Here is a 25,935-nt window from a genome sequence, read left to right as displayed (position 1 = left end):
AAGCCAATGCAATTCTGGGCTGCATCAATAGGAGTATAGCATCTAGATCAAGGGAAGTAATAGTGCCACTGTATTCTGCTCTGGTCAGACCTCACCTGGAGTACTGTGTCCAGTTCTGGGCACCACAGTTCAAGAAGGACACTGACCAACTGGAACGTGTCCAGAGGAGGGCAACCAAAATGGTCAAAGGCCTGGAAACGATGCCTTATGAGGAACGGCTAAGGGAGCTGGGCATGTTTAGCCTGGAGAAGAGGAGGTTAAAGGGTGATATGATAGCCATGTTCAAATATATAAAAGGATGTCACATAGAGGAGGGAGAAAGGTTGTTTTCTGCTGCTCCAGAGAAGCGGACACGGAGCAATGGATCCAAACTACAAGAAAGAAGATTCCACCTCAACATTAGGAAGAACTTCCTGACAGTAAGAGCTGTTTGACAGTGGAATTTGCTGCCAAGGAGTGTGGTGAGTCTCCTTCTTTGGAGGTCTTTAGGCAGAGGCTTGACAACCATATGTCAGGAGTGCTCTGATGGTGTTTCCTGCTTGGCAGGGGGTTGGACTTGATGGCCCTTGTGGTCTCTTCCAACTCTATGATTCTATGATTCTAAGAGAGCTTTACTAAACATCTATATCTGAGGTATGGCAAAATCCTCCCTGCCATGTGACAGTTTGTTAGTGGATGGCCAAACTATCACAGCACAAGAGACCTCAAACGCAGATAGTCTGGTCATCTACGTGTATGGCATGACCATGATTGCTCAGACACATGCGTCTCTGACACAGATCTGAAACAGATTATTGTGTCCTAAGAGTTCTTAGGAACATTGAAGGCTTGGGGAATTAGTCTGGTACCAGAGGAACTATTTTGCCCCAGGCCCAGACCTCGTCAGGCATCAAAGTCTCTCCAACTGGAGGACTGACCTGGCTCAGAAACTAGGACCTTAGCCAAACAAACAGGAGTGTAACTTAGGACTATGGCTCTAGATAGTAGAGGATCACTATAAAGTCTCTGTGAGGCAAAGACAGACATTGTGACTTAACCCAGAAAAGAGAATTTTAAAAGAGAAAAGCTGAAGGAGTATCAACTTGTACACACACACTTCGTTACAAGAAGAAAGTTGGAAGGCTAACTCAGAAAGAGAGGGGGCTGACTGAGAATGAGAGAAAGGACAAGCTAAAGAATAAGGGAGGAAGAAAGCTTTCTTTTAAAAATATCCTTAAATCTGCTGAGATGACTAAAAACAGGGGAATCCTTGGCAGTAAATAAAATCCAGGAAAAGAAGAGAAGGATTAATGTTGGGTTCATTTAAGGCTCATTTTTGCAACTTTTATAGGTAGACAATATAACAAAAGCAAAGTTACAGTGTAATTCTAAGCATATTTCTTTCCTTGGCAGTCAAGCCCACCAAATCCCAAGTACTCTACAGTAAGTGTATTTTGATTTTAGACTTAAGCAATGAAAGCAGTGCTTAATTTGTCTGAACTGTGCTTTCTGATAGTTTTGCAGCTCTATTTAAACATCTGTCTATATCCTGACTATCATGCCAGGATATAGATAGATGTTTTAAAAGAGTTCTAAACCGATGCCTAGATCTCCCCTTGCCATTTCTTTTTGAGTAGCAAAAAGTATGCATATCAGATAAAAAGTGCATGTTTCTTTGATAAATACAAGACCTGGAGACCACCCTCTGTTTTAAAGCAAAATTGGTTTATCTTGCCTTTGAGAAGTTATTAAATATTACCCATATTGTGTGTGTGGCCTGAATTAGATGCGCAGTCATTTTGTTAAGAGTTGTCCTTTGAGGAGCTTTACAAGGAAATACATTGTTCTAAATTATTCTTTATCTCAACAGCTGCATAATGCTTACTCTTGATTCCCCCTCTCTCCCAAAAAACCTGCCTTAAGAAGGAGGAAGTTAATGACGGATCAAAGTTAATGATGGATCCAGACCAAATTACAGAGGTCAGCAGCCTCCAAGTCTGAACTTACTCAGATTTGGATCCAAACATGAGACTTGCTTCAACTGAAAATTGCAGCTCGTTTTAAAAAAATATGGCATTTAGTTCATTTGGATTTTTCATATTTTATCCACCCATTCTGGGAAGTGGACTATACCATTATTTTGCATCTGAATAAAATTGGAGCTAGAAATTAATAGAAAAGTAACACAGTTTAAAATTTATGTGAAAAGAACTCTGCTTTTAAAGCTCAGTACAATAAATTCAGTCCCACTGAAAAGGCTTAGCACATATTTAACTCTCCTACTGAAATCAGTGAGCCTTGGATGGATTGTGGGGGGGAAATAGTGCATTCCTGTAATTCTTTATAATTGTAACAAACTAAGATTACAGCTAGGGAGTCGGGTGGCGCTGTGGGTTAAACCACAGAGCCTAGGACTTGCTCATCAGAAGGTGGCGGTTCGAATCCCCGTGACGCGGTGAGCTCCCATTGCTCGGTCCCTGCTCCTGCCAACCTAGCAGTTCAAAAGCACGTCAAAGTGCAAGTAGATAAATAGGTACTGCTCTGGCGGGAAGGTAAACGGCGTTTCCGTGCGCTGCTCTGGTTCGCCAGAAACGGCTTAGCCATGCTGGCCAGTAAAGCGAGATGAGCGCCGCAACCCCAGAGTCGGCCATGACTGGACCTAATGGTCAGGGGTCCCTTTACCTTTACCTTAAGATTACAACTAAGGCAAGCGTACAGCTACCAACAGCCCCTTCTATGTAAATCTAAAGTCAGTTTGGGAGAATAGGACAAATAAAGGGAAGAAGGTTTACTTGCTATCTGCAACTCCGGTGTTCCATCCCAACTCAAAATCTGCATCAAAAAAGACTGTTTTGCATGGACTGTTGTTAGCACCCCCTAATTCCCTCTCTTCTGACAGAAGCCCCACATAGCTCTTCATCAGAAATTTCACTGGCCTGGTTTTCATCCTCCCTTGGTGAAATCCACCATATATTGGGAGCTGGTGTGCAAGGCTGAGCCAAGTCTTCCCTAAACGACCACATGAAGTGGTGGAAAACAGTTTACAAAAAGTGAAACAAAGCAGTGTTTTAGGGCTTAACTGAAGAACATTGTGTTATTTTTTTTATTTACCAAGGTCAGTAAAATGTTCCTAATGTGCTTGTATAAAACAAGGACCTCATGCAATGAGCAATGAAATGAGTTATTTCTTCAGCAGTTGCAAACAGTACAGTTTGCTGTATGTGGTGCTCCCATGAAAAGCAAGGCAATTATCACCCCTCAATCTTGACAAGTTTGATTATCTCACCAGCTTGGTCTCTTAAAAAACTGTGATGTAATTTAGCATTTGGGAAGGTGAGGAATTTCAGGGTAATGCCATTATTTCCATGTTTCGCCACCAATATGTCTCAACCATGGCCTGCAGTAACTCAGCTGTTTCTGGTGCTGAGGACCATTTTCTCATCATCATCAATATTTTTTTAAATTTGTAAAAACAGGCTTTTATTTGCCCCCTGCCATTTCCAGCATCATCATAGATTACGTGGGCACATGAAAAACATAAAGTAGTTTATGCATGCTATAATCTACAGATGGAATTGGAAAATGTTACGCGTTGTGAGTGTTGGGGAAATAAAATAACTAGGCCAATATGAGTTTGCAGTGGGATACTATGGATGTATTTGATTCATTTTACAAATGCCCTTGTGAAATCCATATAGGAGCATATGGGGATGGTGCAGGATCATGTCCCATCCAGCACTGCGTGTAAGTGCCAACTGTATAGACCAGACTCTTCACTTGGGATGGTGTCCTTTTTTTATGTGTTTAAAGGATTTCTATCCCACCTTTCCAAACAAACATTCAAGGTGGCTAAAATAAAGGTAAAGGTAAAGGTACCCCTGCCCGTACAGGCCAGTCGTGTCCGACTCTAGGGTTGTGCGCTCATCTCACTCTATAGGCCGGGGGCCAGCGCTGTCCGCAGACACTTCCAGGTCATGTGGCCAGCGTGACAAGCTGCATCTGGCGAGCCAGCGCAGCACACGGAACGCCGTTTACCTTCCCACTGGTAAGCGGTCCCTATTTATCTACTTGCACCCGGGGGTGCTTTCGAACTGCTAGGTTGGCAGGCGCTGGGACCGAACGATGGGAGCGCACCCCGTCGCGGGTTTAAAGGATTTCTATCCCACCTTTCCAAACAAACGTTCAAGGTGGCTAAAATAATCTACAATTAAAACACTCAATATAATAAAATCAACCAATTAAAACAATACATTATAAATTATAAAAAGAGTCAGTGGCAGTAGATAAAAATTGTAAAAGCTAACATGGCTGTGACATAAAATGAGCCTGCCGTACCAAAGGCCTGAAAGGAAGGGAAAGTCTTCTTGTAATGACAGAAGTTCAAAAGAGAGGGCGGAAGACAGGCCTCCCCGGTAGAGGAGAGCTCCAGAGCCTTGGCCCTACAGCCAACATAAGGAAGCATCACACACCTACAAAGGTCTGTGCCAAACCATGGTGATCCCTGCCCTGCCATTTGCCCTCTTTGAGGTTGCTGCCTACTCACTTGTCCTCTCTGACTAAGTAGAGAGAGAAAAATAATAATCTACTGACACCTAGCCCTCTCTTTCTGGGCAGCTCTGTGCATTTGGGCCAAAGGAAGCAGAGAGCAAGCAAATGGAAAGTGGTGACAGCAGCAAGGAGGAGTTGGAGCGATGCACCCCCAGCCCAACGCAACTCAGATGTTGATGGGGTACCTAAAAGGGTCTCTGCTGAAGATCTTCGTGAGCAGGCAGACTCAAGCAGGAGAAGACAATCCTTTAGGTATCCTGTCCCAGACCATGCAGGGCTTTGAAAGTCATAACCAATTTGAATTGGCACTGGAAATAGATCAGATGTCAATGCAGTTATTGCAATCAAGATGTCATATGCTTCCAACAATCCACTCAGGTCAGCAGGCTATCTGCTGCATTCTGGATGGGCTGAGGTTTATGGGCACTTTTCAAATGCAGTGTTGCATAGAGTGCATTACAGCTGCTCAGATGCAAATAAGGCAAGGCTAGATGGGATGGGCGCAGCTGATACACCAGTCTAATAACACCCATGGCTGCAGCAGTCATCTGAGCATCCAGGTTTAGATCCAAGAACTGAAGCACACCCACTATAAAGGTGGGTTTTCAAGGGAAGTACTATCCCCTGCAACACAGGTTGATTCATTTCCCCAGCCTAGTAATTCTCCAGACAAGCAGCACTTCTAAGCGAATGCTGAGTTTGTGGTGGCTTGGAAAAGCCCTGAAAACTGCATGCTGGTCATGGTGGGGGGAGATATCAGTGAATGTGCAACCCAAACTTGAAGACAAAGGCTGCACAAATGGTGTACAAAGGCTGCAATGAGAAGAAGTGAAACTGGCAACCTTTTCCTCACTTCACAGTAAGTTTGAAGTCTTTTCACTGTAGATGTTAAATTTGCAAACTTTCCTTTTAAGATTGAAATCTAAAGTGAATGGGCTCCTCTCTGTTCAGCGTTGTCTTTTTTTCTGTGCTGCTCTTGGTAGCTTTTGACTAAACATCTTACTTCACTTAGGGAATTGTATGTAAAGCCTGAAAAGGGCAGTGCTGAAAGAGGCAGGTTTCCTCCTACCTCTGCTGCAAATCCAGAAAAGCCTCTTTATCCTATAAATTGATGAACACATTATCAGCTTCACCTTTACTAGATTACACAATGAAATCTCCAGGACTGGTGGCTGAGTGGCTAGCTGTTGCATGAACAGAAGAGGAGAAACCCCACAACTTTTAAAGGGATGGGTTGGAGGAGAAGCACATCCATAAAATAATTGATTTCAGTGAAAATCCAACATCCTATGGTAGAACAGCAGAAAATGCAAGCAAACAACAAACATAAGTCAATCTAGAAGAATGGAAAGAGGAGCAATAAGGACAAATGTAAAGACAAATGTAAGGACAAATGACTACTAATCCTGATGGATATGTTAAGGTTGCCATATTTCAAAAAGTAAAAACCAGGACACCCTGAAAGTTGTTGAGTGATTTTTTGATTGACTTGCCTAATATCCAGGACAAAGTGCCACATTTTGGAAATTCAATTTGGAAATTCAATTCAATTTACCAATTTACCAAGTATCAGTACAATAAAGGCTCAGCTGGTCTTTATTGGGTCCCAAGCTTGCTGTTCGTTCCAGTTCAGCTTTAAAGAGCAGGTTTTGACAGGGAAAACCTGCTATCGCTCTCCATTGCAAACATGTTGTGTGGATAAGCCCTCCATTGCAAACATTCTTATGAACAGTCAGTCCCAGTGAACACAGTGCCGCTGCTGCCAGGAGGATGCCACTGCTGCTGGGCTCCTCAAAATGGGTATGATATCTGAGGAAGAACTATAATATTTCAGGGAAGCATAAGGATCTTATTGCAGGAAATAAGACTCCATTTGCAGCAAATTGAATGGGTTTGAACAGCTCTTGTTAGAGAACCAACATTAGTTAATGTTGGGTTAGTGATGATTGGATTTGGAGAGGAAGAACTGCTTTTTTGTTCTACACTAGTAGAGGTAGGGAGTTATTCTGTTCTGTTCCTCTTCTAATTTCAGTTTTCCATTAGTCCCCAAACTCACAAATCCTAGGGTGCACTTGTACACAACAACTTCCATATTTTCACCCACGCCATAAGCTATTGGGGCTGGGCTTGGGAGTTTCATAAGGTAAACAAGTTTAGAAGAGGGGGAAGTTCACAATTTTTGAGTGTAGTTGAAGCTGTGATCCTGCCAAATTACGCACACCCCCCCCAACCTCTAACATCACAATCATGCAAATACATAAGTAATGGGTCAGAGAACTGCAGTTCAACTGAAGAAGCAACAAATTTTGAACTAGCTGTGCAACAGTGGTAGCATCAGCCATACCTAGGGGCAACAAAGCTTGAGAAGGCAAATGTAGCAATTCATCCCTGCCTCAACAGCCAGCACTGAACTTTTTTTCAGTTTCTGATCTTAATTTGTGTTCATTAGGCACACCGCAAAATTTGCTGTAATTGCCAAGTTACCAATCCCTTTGAATTAGTTCAGTTTGAAAACACGAATGCATCATCCACAAGCATTCAGAAGAAAGCTAAAAATAAACAAAACAAGTCTCAGAGTGAGTGCCTCTAAAAAACCAAGACTCCAACCCTGATCTAAACCAGACTTCCCCCTCCCCTCTCTTTCTCTTGCCCTTGCACTTATTTTAAGAGAATTGGAAAGGAAAAGGCTTTCATCAGACTGAAACACTGCAATCCTCCCACCCTAATCTCCTGTAGAAGACTTAAAGAGGAACCCGTCTGGAATAAAACATGGAGGGTGGGGGAGTTCTGAAAAATGACTAGCGGCTTAATGCTGTCACTGTCCCATGTTTATTTTTCTTGCTTTGATGTCTGATGTCAAAGAGAAAATAATGTCATCTGCTGGAAACTCAAGCATGTTTGCATTTTGAGGTAATTAGAATTAATGTTGGAGGGCAAAACTAACACCAAGCAATTCCAGTCGTTCCCATGTGAGGAAAACATTCGGTAATGACTTACACTTAATCTAGGACTTGGCAGCTAGTCAGGAGAAACACAAATCCGTGCGACAGAGTAATATTTCAGAAATATATTTTTAATTATTTGCAGGTTTTAAAATGATGGCAAGTGTCCTTGCTGCATCCTCATACCTTGTTGGGTGCCACTTTCCTGAAATCAACAGAGTTGCACTGCTACAGCCCTTCAATAGGGTCAAAGCCATATTTTCCTGAACCTGGATACCACAAATGTGGCTACATTTTCAAGAGAAAGTTCCTGCTGTGTGATCCTCATGGGCAGTTTTTCAGAAACCAACATGCTGAACTCTTCAAACCCTGGCTGCTAATTCTGAGGTCTACGTAGGAGACAAGGCTGTTTCAAAGATCTAACCCACAAATATTTATTGTTGTGCATATTTGCCTGTCTTTTGCTAAGCACTGTTGTTGTCAACAGCTTCTTGATGGGTCTGAAGTGGCAAACCTAGCTGCATTGTTTGCACAGAAGCTTTACCTCCACTATAAATAAATGCACGTCCTTCTTCTGCTTTTCATTCGGCTGTATGAATGCATCCTACTAAAATCCGAAACCTCCATCTCCATCATTCACAAAAGCTGCATCCAATGAAATGCACTATGCACTTTTCCACACTTTCTCATGTTTAGTTCCTAATTTCAGAAAGTGATTTTTCATTGACATCAACAAGGGCAATGCAGCTGTGCATTAAATATTAGAGGAAATCTTGTAGTTTTAAAACTAGTAAAGTGACTAACCAGTATGTCAACTTAAAAAGACAATATATCAACATTATAACTGTACTGTACATTCCAGTATCTAACATATTAGACAATTTCCCTACAATTTTATTGTCCATTTGTTTTCCTTCCCTTAGTCTTATGCAAATAGTGAGTTTTATCACTACAGTTTCCCAAACGCTGAGACATCTACGAATCGTATCTGTCAGGAACATTCAGTCTCTTTCCAGTTGAAACTTTTAGCAGGAGTTAATAAACATAGTTACTCATTTTAGCAAGAGTCACTAAACACAAAATCAATTCATTTTCTACAGTTTCAACAACTGTTTTCAAATAATTCAAAAATGTGTACAAAGGGCTATGTGGCAAAGAAAAGAAATAAATTTCTTGAATTTCCTCAGTATTTTCCTCCAGTGTTTATGATAGGAACTGTCCCTTAAGTATTGAGAGAATCTTGTCATTATGTACACATTTGGGCAGCAGAACAAGATGTCTAAGGAGGTTCCTGGATTTCGGTTCACTGAGTTTATTCAAAGACAAAGACATCTGTCACTTATGTTGTGGATGAGTGCATTTTACCATAATCCAGGGGCTCAGCTTTGATGATTCTGGGAGTCCCTTTCAGCTTTATTATGCTTGCTTTGTGTTTCCTGTTCTGGAAACAGTTGTTAAATGAACGGATCCATTTTAGTATTTTTGGTAGATTTGGCTGCACAATTCAATGTATCACCATTCAGATGACCCACAAGATGTCCAAATGAAACTCTGAGTTTCAGTTCCTCACATCCGCAAAGTGATTTGCAGCGGGAAAGACAGTGTACGCACACTTTCCTGAGCACTCTTCTTGGTTCCAACAGTTCTCTCATTGGCTTTTTCTATCACTGAACCTTTTTATGGAAGGGGAATATAACCACATTATCCTTGGTAATGGAATGCTTGGCTGGCTCCCTCCAAATTTGCCTATGATTGTATTTGGGTTAAATTGTCCTATTTGTATAAAATGTCCATTAGGGATTTGTTGGCATAATAAGAACCTGCACCTAAAGGCACCATTTAGGGAAGGAAAACAATCATCCACGCCCTTCTCTGCATTTCACAGGTGTATTTCAGATCAGAAGTAATTATTCTGCAGGAAGACCTAAGTTTCTGGTTCTTGAGAGGTACAAAGGGTAATCACAACAATGCGTCTTAATCTTGAATGTATCCAAGTATGGCCCTTTGCTGAGAAACTTGCACTGCGCCACCAAAAGCTCTTCTCCCTTCCCCAAATCTGAAATGATGCCTTTGCTTGCTCCCTTGTTATATAGGTTTTATACAGTGTTGACATATTTGGGCAAGCATTACCTTGCAAATGTTGCTACATGTTGATAGATGATAGGAGTTTCGGAATCCATAAACTCATGTACCTTGACAAATGGCTGCATTTAGTATTATCTGTAATTGTGTGTTTTCAAGGGTAGTTTATGTAAAAGGAGATAAAATGCTGGTTCCCTTCTAGAAGGGTCGCAAGTAGGATACCCTATTAAATGGTGCTGAGGACTAAGAGAAATTTCCTCAGATCTCTAACTTAATTTGGGGCAGATGCCTTGACTGTTGCTGAACAGAGGACTGTTTTCCCGACACACCCTTTCCCATAGCTACTACAAATCATAACAGTCCTGCCCAAATCCCGAGGGCTTTTCATGCTCACCATTAGGGAATTGTGCAAAATGTGATCAAAGCCCATTTAGACACTTCTTTGCTTAAATAACCATAACAGAATAAACCACATGTTTCAGGATAGTCCCAAAATCTAGTTTTTAAGTGGATGAAATTCTCTCCCATTTCTCTCTTATAAACACAAAAGAAACAGATGGGTATCTGCTTCCAGTATGCCCACTCTATCACCTTCTTGCCTTCAGGGTGATGTATGTTCTGCTTTCCTTATCAGAATACGCTCCCTTCCAATTTCTTGGTTTGTGGGAAGTGATGTCTGTGGCAATCGGCTAATGGCCACAAAATTCTGTTTTTCCGCACTGCAAAAAGGCAGGGTGACCACTACCATCAGACAGAGCGAGGCAGCTACCTCCAATGGCTGGAGGATTGAACTCTCTGTGTGTGCCATGCAGCCTGCTCTACACTCCCCAAGCTGCTCTGCTCTCCTTAGCTGCAGCGGACAAGATTGTCCCCATTACCAGCCTTGAAGAACAATTTGATGCCAGTTTGCCTTCAGGCAGCTTTGAATGGGCAGAGGCACCGCGTCCTTTTGCTTCAGGCAGCAGAATGTCTTGGACCAGCTCTGTGCAAAAGCAACATTCCCCTGCTTTCTCTTATCTAGTACTTTTCTCTGAACTGAATGCAGAAACAAAGGACAGTCATTTCCTTCAGACAGCCCTCAGGCTTGTTGTTTGCAAAGTTGAAATTATTACAGGCTGACATTCAAAAACTTTCCTCTGTAACCAGGCCTTTGGCCTTTAACCATTTGTGACCAAATAGAAGTGTGTGGGATATTTTTAATATATTATCCCTTCCCCTTGGTTTTAATGAATCTATGTGGGATTTTGTTTGCATGTAAGTCACTTTGGGTTGCCTTGAGCAAGATAAAGGGACTAACAAAATGCTGAACTCTTTTACCTTTCATCTTTTAGCTCAAAACCGCCCTCCCCAAACTCCCTTTTCATGCATAGGCAGAAAGTTATGGAAAGGCCCACCTGCTTCAGGTTTAAAACGAATAAACAAAAAACACCAGGTGCTGTGTAATGCTCATTTAAACCTACCAAGCTCTTTCTTACTGTAGGCAGGTTTTGAACTCCACTTCACGTTAGAGCTCCCCCCCTCCTGGGGCTGCCACAGAAAGAAGGCCAGCTGAGCCATGGTGCGTATGGAGTAATTGCACAGGGCATCCCAGTTTTTTAAAGGTAAGCCTCTGGCTCTTCTGGAAGGCGAGTTATGAATCAAAATGGGCAAGACACCAACCTGAGGGAAGATATTGGTATGTGGAACAGTTCCAGAAATTTGAAGGTACTTCCACTTCCACTATGACTGGCTGCAAAGTCACCCTCTTCTCTTCCAATGGGAGGGAACTTTGAGAGTTTGTGTGAAAGATGGTTGCTGCCACAGTAGCCCTGCTATCCTTTGTGGGTCTTTGGAGGGTGTTTGGGAACAACTAATGGCAACGCAGTGGTGGTGGTGGGGTTGGGTGGGTGAAGGGACCTTGCCCTTAGGAGTTGGCCATGTCCTATAGCCATAGAGCTTTCGCTTCAGTCCACAGAGAGATCAAGTCTCTCTGCATCTCCTTACAGCTCTCTGCATCAGCCAAAAATTCACACACAAAACAGCTCCCCCTCAGCCTATTGTTCCCCTTCCTAGGATGATGTGGCATCCCAGTTGGTGAGGCGGGAAAAGCCCCTCATCTTCTTGGAAGCATATCCAGCCAGCAATATGCCAACCTAGCCCACTGGTTTGGCCAGTTTAGCAGTTTTTCTACTAGATTCTAAACCTCACAGATTTATTCTGATCATGCGGAATAAAAAGCCAAGCGATTGCATTGAAGCAGCACTTCCGTCTACCATAGCAATTCTTCTGAAATATTTTTAACAAGACATAAAAGTATGTTTTTTCCATACAGAGTCATGTGTGGGTTTGGCCCTTATAGTTATACATTCTGCAAATGTAGTAGTAGTTTAGCATTAACTTGATTCATGGTAACTTTTTTCACTACTGAAAGGAGGTTTCCTGGTTTGAAGTAAGGGCTGCCAAGATGTTCCTTGGATTCTTTATTTAAAAATAAGTACTTGGTGGGCAGACTTGCAAATCTCCAGGAATAACAGCTATATTTGAGGACATCTAATACATTATTATTATTTTTCAATCCCTCATCTGCTTCACACTTAATTTCTCTCACAACCCTTCAGTGAAGGCTCTCTGGCCCTGATGATTTACTGGATGTGAATTTCTCATGTTGCTCTTTAACTTCCTCTTTGAAAAGGCTGTTCTCTTAATTTACTTTTAAAATGGCCTTTAAAATAGGATAGCAGGAATTTTTCAACTTAACAAAGTTTGAAAAAGTCATTCAATGTTGTTACTTATTTTGGCATCACCTATTAATTTCTTTATAAAATGTATAGATTGTGTAAATATATATTTTTTAAAGTAGATCATTTTTAAAATACATAGAAACTAATGGAGCAGGAAAGGATCAAACAGCAATTCAGGGAACCCGGTTTTAAGACTCTTATCAATAACTTGCTAGAAAAAGCTTAGAAGAATAGGAAGATCTTCAAAAAACACACACCTCTAAACCACATTGGACATGTCACCTGATATGCCTCTATAGCACATAACTGTGGTGCCACAGCAAGGAAGGCCCTGTTTTTGGAAGTCAGAGATTGGATCTCATGTAAGTGTGGACTCCTCTGGAAGATCTCTTGGGCAGACCTTCTTGCCAGGTGGGCAAGATAATTATTTTGCTGCTCTCCACAGGATATCTGCAGATACATTTCTATAAAGTGAAACATCTTTTTTTACCCTACCCCCCTCTTTGCATGTGACAGAGGTTGGAAAGAACCCAATGTTTTTAAATCGTAAAATACTGTTATAAAATATTTTAAAATTAAGATTCCAGTCCTGTAACAACTTCCTCAGTGAGCATTTGTAAGTAAGCATGCATATGATTCTGCAAACACAGGACTGAAAGCACCCCCTGAACATCTACTACTATTAAATGACTGTCAAAATTGGAAACACTTTCACTATTATTGGCAGATATTCACACTCAAAAGCTTTGGAACTCAGGAGGAAAGTGAGTTTTCTGTTTTTTCTTATAGCAAACATATTTTAAAAAGTTTCTTAAGCTTTAACACCCATATTTCCCAAGCTGAGTCCATGCCATAGCCAAGGATTTGACAACCTTTTATAAATAAAGGGCACCATTTACCAAGAGGTTCTCTTGACAAGACCTGCTTAGATGAAAAGGTGTGTTTCTGTGCTCTTGTACAACTCCCATTTATTCAGTGGTGCTTGCACAGGTCAACTTGGTGGGCTGCACCTTCCCCATCTGTTTAAGAACAGCTCACCTCTTCCTTGCCAAGAGAAGCTCCCAGGTTCACACATTATATATTAGATCCTGCCCTTTTATAGAAGTCTCAGTCTTCACTATAAAATCCTAAAATAAGTTGCCTTTAAAAAGCAATTTTTCATGCTAGTCAGCAGCTGCTTCCCAAAATCATCCCAGATGTGCTATTTGACCAGTTAATGTTGGTTTCATTACAATCACCCACTGTTATTATTGTACCAACAGACGTTGCAGCTTCCTTGATTTATTTCAATGCCTCTTGAGCCAAGAACTTGCATACCGCTCAGGACTGTGTTAGTTCTACCGTGGCCAATATGCCATATGTAGAGATCAGCTTGTCTTGGTGAAAGAGGTGACTAGAAACAATGGCAACTAACAAGCATTGTTCCAGCTATTAAGCATGAAGCTCCTGTTACTGAGCTCTTCTGCCCAGGGAAGTCCTGAGTAGACCCACTCCAACCATTTCTTTACTATGTGTGGAACAGCTGGGATTAGTTTAGTACTAAGCACTATGGTGCCAGAGAAGAGATGGACTGAGTTGCTATATCTTTTGAGAAAATAGGTCACAGTGATTTTCCGTTTCTTCCCATTCAATAGGCAGAGTTGTCACTGTGCTCAATAAAGCTCTTTTCCTTAGAGCAGAGAGCTCTTTTGTAGATGCGCTGTCCATTCATTCTCTATCCAGGTGTTCCAAATGAATGGAAACACTTTCCTCTTTCAGATCACTAGCCAGTTTTCAACTTGTCACAAGTGAAAAACTCAAGTTGGGGCCAACTCACTGTGTAATCTTTATAGTGGTATTTCGGAAGTAGAAACTTTGACTGTATTCATCCCTTCCTTGTTGTTACCATAAAATCACTGCAAGTGTCTTGTACCGGTCAGTTTCATGTGGTCTATGAACTACTACATGGTGAAATTTTGGAAAACCATAAACATATGTGTGATGGTACTACATTCTTGATCTTCATCCCTGAAAGAGAATGATGCCACCAAGATCTAATCAAAAGAGTCTCTAATGTGCACTGAAAATTGCAAATCTTACCACAACTGAACACACTGAAAAGAAAGAAAAGTAAGTATTGTAGGAAATGTGGGCATAATAAGTTTATATGTTAGTTTATTTACTTTCAGTGGAGCTAACAGAATTTTCTGGCTCTAGTACAAGTTACATGCATTTGTGTCCTACACAGCCCCCTAATATTCTTAAGAGAGTCTCTTCTCCAGTCTTCAGAAAGGAGCTGGAAATGGAGAGGCAGAAAAAGGTCCTACTTTCCTTCCACTCGGCAGTTTTAATCTGAAATCTTAGGTGCAAAACTGTGCCTAGAACTCAGAAACTGCTCGCACTAATGAAATTCCCTGTCACAAAATGCGCCTAGAACATTGGGAGTTTCGAAAAGTGCAGCAGATTGCAGTTGGTGTTATGATTATACCATTATATGCAGATTATGCTGTTACGATTATACTGTTACATGCAGATTTTAAAACCTTGTTTCGGTTGTCAATTAATTACCAGCTTTTAGACTGTATGCCCTTCAGGGTAGATGTTATGATTTTAATTATGTACAGAGCCATGTACACTGATGATGCTATATATGTTCATAATGATTGGTTCTACGCTGCATTAAGTGACACCTACCCATTTTTGTAAAGGCTGGGTTGTCCCAAAATGCTCCCCAGCACCTAACAAATTCAAACCCCTCCTCCTAGCACCACCATCTTATCCACAAGTCAACATTCCCTTTGCAATGGAAGCATTTCTGTAATGATTTACGGTTAAAATGGGAACTGGCAATCTATTACGACCAGCGACCCAAATCCAAGCCATAGGGTAATAGTTGAAATGACTAAAATGAGACAAATAATCACAGTGAGTTGCATTATTCGGCAAACTATGCAATCCTGTGGTTTTGATTTTCAGCGCTAAAGTCATGCTGGAGCCTTTAATCATGCTAATTACACAGAGCCCTGGCAGGTCACAAAAGGGTCAGGTTTGGCAGTTTGGGGAAGGAAGAGGACCCTCCACGCAAACGGCACTTTCCCAACTGGAACTGGAAACAGGCAACACTGCACTAGGCGCTGTAGGGCTGCCCTCCTCTTTCATTTTTTATCCTCACCGCAATGCATGGGCTTTTATTACCCATCCCAGTCATCAAGGTGTCTATTAATGTCAGATGATCAGAACCTAAGTATGAACTGACAAGGAAGACTTTGTCAGTAGTTTGTGTGGACAAATATGCCGCACAGCATATGGTCTCGGTGGATGAAACTGAGATTCAGACTCCTGCTGTGTGCAAATGCTCTCTGACCTGTGAGTAAGCCACTGCCTCTCAGCTAAGGCACACCCCTGGGCTGTTTTGAAGATGAACAAGGTCACTTGCTGAAACATTTCTTATACCGAAATATATTGCATAAATGATTAGGAAGAATGAATGTTTACATACAACACTTTTGAGTATTCAGGCAGCTTCAAAAACGTCCCAGTAATCCTTACCACAATCCTGTAAGGTGGATATTAGCATTATTATTCATTCCCATTACTGCAGATGGTGGGGAGAGGCTGAGAGATGGTGGCTCCCAGCAAAGACTTCATTTATATTGGCGGCTTCCATGCCCATAGCTCTTGTGTTTAATACATATACTTTCCTCCTGAAAAATATGGTTTTGACTCTCCCAGCTTCAAGCCTCTTGATAAGAATACTTCAAAAGTTAAGCCTGCAATCCAGGCTGCTTTGCTCACCAGTCAAAAACTCAAGTTCGTTTTTTTCTCCTTCGTACGCTGATATGGAAAGAGGCCTTCTCCTTCCATCACCATCTCTTCTAAAAACATTACATTATTCTTACAACATTTATTTATTTTTGGCTGCAAGTCAGAAAAAAGTGTCCCCTTTTAAAATAAGAAATTACCCCTCCCTGGGGATTGGATTATGCTGTAATCTTTTTTGGCTTCACCTCAAGCCTGTGTGCCGTTCTGAGGTGAAATGACAACCTTCTGGAAGGTCCAGGAGCTCTGCTTGTAGGGCAATCACCAGGAGACTATGATACAGCGCAGGTTTTACAGTCATTAGGAAAAAAACTGTACACAGAGCTGGCTTTATACAGCTGCAAAACACATGGTGGTCCATGTTCCCTTCTCCCCTCCTCCTCCCATGAAGTAATGCGAGGCCATTGTGCAGGATACAGCGACACTTTCAAGCACACAGAGTCGGCATAGAAGTACCAGCCCCATTTGGGAAGCTAAAAAGCAACACATCCATTATGAATAAGAAGACGCACTGGAGTTCCATGAAGGGCAAGTCTTTCGTGAAATAAGCAGGGCAATCAAATGTTGAGGCAATTTTGTGAGACATTTTCTTTGTTGGGTTAGAGAAACAAGAAGAGATCTCACAATGGGTGTTTTCTCATAAGTAAGAGCTCTCGGGCAGGTCCTGGATACTTTAAGCAAACTTTTTCAGCAGGCAGCTGGTCCACTGTCCCTCGGACCTTCTGGGGGGCCAGACTATATTTTGGGGGGGGGGGAATGAACGAATTCCTATGCCCCACAAATAACCCAGAGATGCATTTTAAATAAAAGGACACATTCTACTCATGTAAAAACACGCTGATTCCCGGACCATCCGCGGGCCGGATTTAGAAGGCAATTGGGCCGGATTCGGCCCCCGGGCCTTAGTTTGCCTACCCATGCTGTAAGCTAAGGGGTCCTTAATACAGTGTTATGTAGGAACCATCATACTGCCAGTGAGCTACAAAGCTCTGGCTTGCCAAAGATATAATGGACTTCTCTTGGCAGCCTGGTTCAATGTTGTGCACTGACTGCAGCGCCAAACGTGAGGGGGGAATTCCTTGGTTATGCATGCAGAGTCAAATACCTACTGGCAGTATTTTTCTATGCTCAGAAATGCTGAGAAAACAAGCATATAAATGTCTTCCGATCATAGCTTTTCCCTCTACCACCTTCCTAGTCAAGATGCAGAGTCGCCTCTCTTCACCTCCAGACAAGTTATTTTGAAATCCCATAAATGCATCTCTTTGGCAACAAAACTAAAATAATAATAATAAATTAACAATTTGCTGTTGTTTCCTAAGTCAGCTGCCTGAGGAAACCACCTTGCTCTGCTTCATGGTAGGGCTAACCCTCAGGGGAGGAGACTTTGTCAGTAGTTTGGGCGCTAGGACCATGCTCATATTATGATTTCTGCAATCTGTGACATCCGTAGCTTCTACGGCAGTTGACAAAAATGATATTCTGAGACAAAAGAAAGAAAATCGACTTGGGTAGTATGGTAGGCCTATGTATGTAGATTTTCCCAAAGCAAAAGTACATGACTGAACAGAAAGCCTATAAAAGCAGAACTCTGAAATAATCTGAAACTTCTTCTGTAGCAGTCAGCTTTTCATTTTAGCTTATTGAAAAGTGCTTTGAGGGGAGACTTCCGGGACAGTGCCATCGGCAATGGCGGAGTTCCTCTGACAGAGAGGAACCCGCGCCGTGAAAATCGGGTTTTGCTGCCGCGGCGAAGGCGGAGACCCTTTAAAAATCCCAGGCGGAGGAAGCCTGGGAACGTGGGATTCGGCCGACACCAGGAGCGCCTCCCCTACTCGCAGGGAAACCCTTTTTCGGGGGTCCGAAGCGACGTGGGGTGAGTGGCGCGGTGTTTTGAATCAACCACTACTTTTATGGAGTGAAGCCGCACAGCCGTTGCCGGAGAGCGCTGACTTTTTCCTGTGGACAATTGGACTCTAAACAAGTACCCGTGAGTAGAATGGAAAATTGGATTAAGTATTAAGAAATATTTTAATTTGGCACCGAAACGGGAAGGTTCTAAACAGAAAGTCTGCCTCCCATTTTTTGTAAATAGATTGAAGCAAAAACTTTGTAAGCTAAAGTCTGGAAAGTCGTACATAAAGTTCTAAATTTCCTTCATTCATCACCACCTAAACCCCTCTTGGAAGCAGGAGAAAAGAGGGGGATTTTTGACTGTTTAAGCCTGCAGGAGAGAGAGTAAAGAAAGATAAATTTTCCACCGTCTCAAACCTGGGAACGGGGTGTCGGAGACAGAAATTTATGGGGAAAGTTCATCGACTGTGAATGGAACGTCTTTTGACAGATAGTAAAAAAAAAAAAAGAGAGAAATATATTGATTCCAATGTTGCTTCTTGCAATCAAAAGAAACAAAGTATTTGAAAAGTGAAAGTAATTTTTCCTTGTTGGTCCTGCTTTTAAAAGATGGATACAAATAGAAATTGTTTCCTCTAGAGGGAGCTTGTTAATTTGTTGCCGGAGCTGATCTGGGGACCTCACAGCTGTATGATTAGGATCGTGAGACCAGACTCTAACCTTGGGGAAAAAAAGTGTTTACAAGAAGTCTTGGTGCTTGATTTTTGCAAGACAAGTGCTTTGCTGGAGCAGATGCATGAGAAGATGGATTTGATGACTGTTGCAGTTAAAAACTTTGGACAAACGGCGAATACCCATATAGAAACCATTCAGGAACCAGCCCAGGAATCTGTTTTGATAGGGCAAGCGCAAGGGCAGAAGAAAATGGAGGAGGTTGTCGTTGAACCTCAAATAATACAAATGGAGAGACCCGAGGCCTTGCAGGAGTATAAGCCGCTGTTCTCGAAGTTCGAATCTGGAGTGGACCAGGGGGGGTCTGGAGTTGTGAGGGCTCTTAATTTTGGAAAGACTTTGAAACATGCTTTTAAATACTTTCTGGATTACAATGTTGACTGTGGGGAATGGGACTGTGGGGAATGGGCTGATCTGCTGAGGAAAGATGGAGATACTTTTGGATTGGAGTCCTCCCGAGACCTACCCCCCAATGAGAAAGGAAAGAAAATAAGAAAAAGATCAACAAAAGATAAAGTAAAGGGCAGGTATAAACAAGAAGAAGACCTACAGAAGGGACATGGAAAAGATTTAAGAGCCTCGGACATAAGAGCACCAGGTTGATGGATTAGATAGACGAGAAAGGACTGACAAAACCCAAGACCAGGAAGAAGAGACGATGGATGAAGATTGGAAGAAAGTTTAAAAATTTATTTAGAAAAGTATAGTAAAATTAATGAGAATTAGAAAAATGTTGGAATGAAATTATTTGGCTTTAGCAGAAATGTCAAAAAGAATTATGAAAGAATATGTTATGGTTAAAAGAATTTGGTATATATAAGTTTTAAGTTTTAGGGTTTTTTAGGTAAGATAAGGTTAAAATAGATTAAGGTAATTTAAATGACAGAATATTGTGAAAGATGGAAAGGATTTGCTGAGATAATTAACAACTAGAATACAAAAAAGGGAGGTGTGAGGAGGTCGTTGAAATAAGTTAATGAAAGTTAAGGATTTGGGAATATTAGACTTGTTTTTTAATTGTTTGTTTATTTTTGTTTTTTGATTTAGATGTATTGTGTGTTTTGTTATTGTTGGTTTTTTTTGACTTTGGTTTTTATTGATTTGTATTGTTTAATTGCTATGTTTATCTACTTCTTTCTCTCTTTTTCTCCTTCTCTTGTCTTTTCTTTTTTCTTTCTTTATAACTTTAAAATTCTCAATAAACATCATTTAAAAAAAGAAAAAGAAAAAAAAAGAAAAGTGCTTTGAGGGACAGCTTTTCCTGTGCCAAGATTAGGTGGTGACAGACTTCACTGCTCTTGTTGAATGGTCCTAGACTCATATAATCATAGAATAGTAGTTGGAAGGGATCCCAAGGGTAATCTAGTCCAACCCCCACAATGCAGGAATCTCAACCAAGGCATCCATGACTGAAGGCCATCCAACCTCTACTTAAAAACCTTCAGTGAAGGAAAGTCTACCACCTCCGAGAGCCCAAACAGCTCTTACTGTCCTGCAGTATGCTTGCCTGTAGGTCTAACAAGCACAACCCACGCTATTGCTAGATGTGAAGACCTTGGGCCTTCTAAGTTCTTTCAGTCCAGCATGCTCTATACAGCTTTATAACCATGTGCGGTCCCTGACATGTTGATACAGATGGAATATTACGAGCGGAACGATTGCAGAGGAATTGGTCAGGTAGATGCCCTGAAGAAAGCTCTCTATCTCAACAATTTATTATATGGGATATTTTTGCACTGTTCCTTACTCACACTGTTAGGGTGTGTCTCAGTGGCTTCCTTGACCCTATGTAATGGGTTTTCTTGTCCAGTTCTCACGGCTTCATATTGTCTTTTTAAAAAACTTTTGGGCTACTTAGCTCTCTACTTCTCTGACCAGTCTCTATTTTTGTCCGGTGATATGATAGGTTGAAGCATAACAGCGGTGAGGATTGATGAGGTTCTGGAATCCTAAATGTGAAGCTATTGCTGTGATACTTACCATCGCATTGTACGTGGTTTGAATTGACAGCAAGTTGGAGGGACTTCAGACAGCAGAAATGATTAAAGGACTGGTGAGGGGATGAAGAAAAATGGAGAGAATAGATTACATATTGCTTGGCTGGGAAAGCAAAATGTAGGATATAGCAAATTCCACTGTGCATTAGATAGAAACCAACACCTAAGAGCAAAAGGAATAGTTTAAGGTGATCCCAGGGAAGAGAAACAGGGCGAAGGTATGATCAGAGGGAAGAAATCACAAAAAGAAATATGTGGGCATTTAGGAAACATTTTCTCAGTCTGACGACCTATTACGATGGAATTGAATTTCAGTGGTTTGATGGAAGATGCACCAATCCATTAAAGCAGCATAAAAGTACTGTAGGGAACTATATTTACAGGAGGTGCAAAAGATGTCCAAATGCAACTCTGGCCAATAATAAGAGAGGAAATGCTTACGGTCTCTTAGGTATAATGTAAGACCTTTGCTCTCTCAAATTTTCTACAGATCTGTCTATCCATCCATCCATCCATCCATCTATCCACTCATACAGAATAGGTATCTGTGATATAAACTTGCACACAGTGTAACTTTTGTTTTACACTGGGAAAATAATTTGTAATAGCTATGAAACTCACAGCTATTACATTATGGTACTGGATCATCTAATGCAGCCCTCTGACCAAAGTCTGACTTCATTTATTATTTTATGAATTGGGAGTGGCTAGTTTTTAGCAGGATTTGAGCACCAACTCAAACCTTAATGGCTTTGATCCACACATCTCAAATCCCCGCCCCCCACTTTCACTTATCCCTTAACATTTGCAAGATGCCCTACAAGATAGGGACAAACGTATCAGTCTTTCCAGAATATAACTGCAGCATGGGTATAGGAAACCTGATCCAAAATGGGGATCACTATCTTGAAGAAATAAGCAAGATTTATTTTACAGAACGAAGTTGATAAAACAAAGGATGTGTCAGGAAATAATGTAATCATACTAAATCCAGCAGTAAAGCAGACCCAGGGGATCAGCCCACCCCTCGCAAATTGATTGGGATTCTTTTCTTTCTGGAAGATCACTCCCCTTCTGAATGAAATGAGACCCAAGTAGACTGAGGGTTGCTACCTTTGCTCTCGCAAAGTACAGGGCAGGATGGAGGAGGCAGGGGTGGGATGGGGGTGGATTTCCCCCTCACACACCTGGTGCTGAAATTATTTCAAAGCAATCCATTAAGTCTATTGCAGCCTAACCGGATGGCCCCTCTGGAATTTGTGGCACCCACACATGAATTTGTGAATTTGTCTGTGCTTTGCTACCCAGAGCTTAAATGCATGACTTTTCACATACCCTTGCACACATGCGCAGTACTGTACAGTGATACATGCAGGCCAGGGCACAAAATAAATAGGGGGACGTATCCTGATGTGGGGATGAACTATGTCCCACATATTAAATTTATGAAGGAGAGAAAATAATATTAGGGGGCAGTGGGGAGGGCAAGCCTTGTGGGGAGATACTTCTCCCCCACCCTCCTCTCTCAAACATCATGCAGATAACTGTGTTCAGAATTGGGGCTTCTGAGGTACACTGACACAAAACCGCTTGTTTCTTGTGCCTCAGAACCTGCCACTCTCTGAGAGACGGTGCCCGGTGCTCCCAGAATGCAGTTCTGTGGATGACAATCGTAACCTGCACCAAAGCTGCAGGGAACCGGAAGTGAGAACATAGAAGCCTTGCCCTGATTTGCTCCTCCTTGGGGGCAGGATGCGGAGAGGGAATAAGGAGAAAGGAAAGGAAGGGAAGGGAAGGAAAGGAAAGGAAAGGAAAGGAGCAAAAGGAGGTTTCTCCAGCCAAGCCAGCAATGCCCTTCCTATAGGAGCAGAGGCAAAGGTTTGGAGAGGATCCTTAACTTGGCAGAGAAGAAGCAAGAGAACAAAAGCAGAACAGAAACAGGGGAGATACAGGACAAACTGTGAAATACAGGACAGATTAAAAATTCATAGCTTTTAAATGTCACGAGATTCTTCTGGTCTGCAACTCTGAAATAACTTGCATGCTGCCAAGGATTCCTAGCTAGACCCTCTGGGGGCGGGCTGTGCTGCTCACTTGACCTCTGCCCAGCTGAGTCCCTGCAGCGTACCAGGAGGGGCTGTGGTGGCAGTGAGGTTGTTGTTGTTTAGTCATTTAGTCGTGTCTGGCTCTTCGTGACCCCCTGGACCAGAGCACGCCAGGCACTCCTGTCTTCCACTGCCTCCCTCATGCTGGTAGCTTCGAGAACACTGTCCACCCATCTCGTCCTCTGTCGTCCCCTTCTCCTTGTGCCCTCCATCTTTCCCAACATCAGGGTCTTTTCCAGGGAGTCTTCTCTTCTCATGAGGTGGCCAAAGTATTGAAGCCTCAGCTTCAGGATCTGTCCTTCCAGTGAGCACTCAGAGCTGATTTCCTTCAGAACGCAAGTCCATGGGACCCTCAAGAGTCTCCTCCAGCACCATAATTCAAAAGCATCAATTTTTCAGTGATCAGCCTTCTTTATGGTCCAGCTTTCACTTCCATACATCACTACTGGGAAAACCATAGCTTTAACTATACAGACCTTTGTCGGCAAGGTAATGTCTCTGCTTTTTAAGATGCTGTCTAGGTTTGTCATTGCTTTTCTCCCAAGAAGCAGGCGTCTTTTAATTTAGTGACTGCTGTCACCATCTGCAGTAATCATGGAGCCCAAGAAAATAAAATCTCTCACTGCCTCCATTTCTTCCCCTTCTATTTGCCAGGAGGTGATGGGACCAGTGGCCATGATCTTCATTTTTTTGATGTTGAGCTTCAGACCATATTTCACCCTCATTAAGAGGTTCTTTAATTCCTCCTCACCGTCTGCTATCAAAGTTGTGTCATCTGAGGTTGTTGATATTTCTTCCGGCAATCGTAATTCCAGCTTGGGATTCATCCAGTCCAGAGTTTCGCATGATGAATTCTGCATATGGGTGCAAATGCACCAGTGGAGCCAATCTTGTGCTGCTTCTGGAGCGTTTGCACAGGGCCAGCCTTGCACCCCTCCCCCTCTCCACCCTGGCATGATGAAGCAACTCAGATTGATGGAGGTCATATGAGCTCTACAGCCCCAGCACACCATCTGCTGATGCTTTTCTACTCAGCAAGTATCCTTTCCACCAAGAATATGAGACTGACCAACAACACCACCCAAAATTAATTTCTACTATCTTTTCTAGTAGAGTTGCTTGTCCTAAGTTGGATTTTGCAAGCATATTATATATTACTTCTGATCCAGTCCTAACCCCTCTCCCACTCGTCTCCAGTCACTAATGAATTACCATATGCAAAAGAATAAAGACTAGGGTTTCACCCTTTTCTTTCGATACTGGCAGCATCCCTAGACTAAATTAATTCCTGCTGTAGCTCCTGTGATTTCAGCAGATTCAAACCAGGCTTCCAATTTCTTCCAACATTTCTCCAGAGCTGCCTGATCATCAACAAAAGCAATTATCTAGTGGTCAAATGAGCAGATGAGAAAGAATGTGTTATAATGTAAGATGAGTGCTGACTCAAGGCTCTATTATCTGAGTACAGGCTTTTGGGGGCACAAGGTATTGGGCATTTTCTTTTGTGGAAGCTCCATGGAAATGAATGGGAGTTGTGCAAGAGAATGAATCTGATTTCATCAAGGCTCTTCTTTTCAACAAGGCTTCATTTCAAATGAAGTACATTCTTCCTTGTTGCACTGGATGAATTAAAGCCTATTTATCTCAACGAGGCTTGTGCCTCTGACCTCACTGGATTGCTCTGGGTTTTAAAATACTCTCTCCTTTTAATAGTTATTTAAACTTAATGGAAAAGATACGCAAATCTGAGCTGTTACTCTAGGTAAGAAAAGAAGCAGAATTGGAAGAAGAGTTGAGATACAAATCTCTATAGCCTCTTCCAGTGGCGGTCTTCTTCTTCTTCTTCTTAGACTACAGTGTTTTAAGAACAGCCCTGTTTATTAACAATTCAATATAAGAACTCCGCAAAACCAGAAGTACTGTTAGCAAACCTTACCTTGGTCTATGAACAGAAGCTGAACAGTGGAAGGGCACTGGCAGCGGGAGGCCTCATTAGGGAAACCACTTCAGTTTAAGAATGGCTTTGGTTTGAGAACGGACTTCCGGAACAGATTAAGTTTGTAAACCAAGGTACCACTGTACTCTGTAAAGCAGCACATGCATCGATATATTAGTACTGTAAAGAGAATAACAACATTTTCAGCAAGCCAGTAGAAATAATGTGGACCATTCTGCCCATTTCAAAAAGAAGTTTTCTCAAAGTATACTGAAGTTTATCTATAGAGGTTTACATTACTTTGAATTTCTCTCTGTTGCTCAAATTTAAAGCATATAAATAACCAGAGTACAAATTGAAACTGAGAAGGATTTATATTACCAATATTTTAGTTTTATATTTTCTGATGGGAAAATGGGGAGAAAGGAAAAAGGCTTAATATAGAACTCCCCCCATATGTTATGTTTTCTGTCAAATCCTATACCATAGAGACCAAAGGAGCTTTGTTTGGCCACACACCAAACCAAATACAACTCGGTGTAAGTTCCCAATAATGGAAAGAAAGTAGTGGTGGGAAAGTGTCTTGAGTTGGTTTTCTAAACAGAAGGCCCCCAAACTGGCTACAAAAACAATGTGGTTTTCAGAACGTCTTCTTCTAGGGGCTGCTTTGCAGGTTCGCAGAAGGGGTGCCCGCTTCCAGGACTGCAGCAAGAGACTGCTGATTGCCGGGTGATGACTCCAGCTGGGCACCAGTTGAAACTGGTGCATAGCAGATCTAGCAAGAAGATGGTTTGGAAGCATGCCTAGTCTGAATTGAGGGACATGGTCCGGGCAGAATGCGAAGGAACGGATGGCCTCATGGGATGGAGTCAGACTGTGGGCCAGAGTGTCCCCACTTCAGAGCTTGGATCTTCTAACACTCTATTTGCTGCACCTCATGAACCCCTAATCTATAAAAGAAAACTGTGTTATGATGGCTCAGACATTGGTTTACAACCTTAGTAGAACTAGACCGCAGTTAAATCCATTTCTCTGATTTGTTGTGTGAAGCTATATGATATAACTGCAGATGCACAGAAGTCCTCTGAGAAATTCCACTGGTTATATCAAAATGTTTTAAAAGTATGTTCTTTGAATGTTCTGCTGTTCAGAAACTTCCAAATTCACCTTATAATTTTCTTGTAGACAAAATTCAGTAGAAACATAGGGATCTGTGAATCCCCAAATTGGAGAAATGCCACA

This window comes from Podarcis pityusensis, assembly GCF_964106645.2.
Source record: "Podarcis pityusensis genome assembly, chromosome: 12".
In the NCBI taxonomy this organism is placed as follows: domain Eukaryota; kingdom Metazoa; phylum Chordata; class Lepidosauria; order Squamata; family Lacertidae; genus Podarcis; species Podarcis pityusensis.
Note: the sequence above shows the minus strand (reverse complement) of the source record.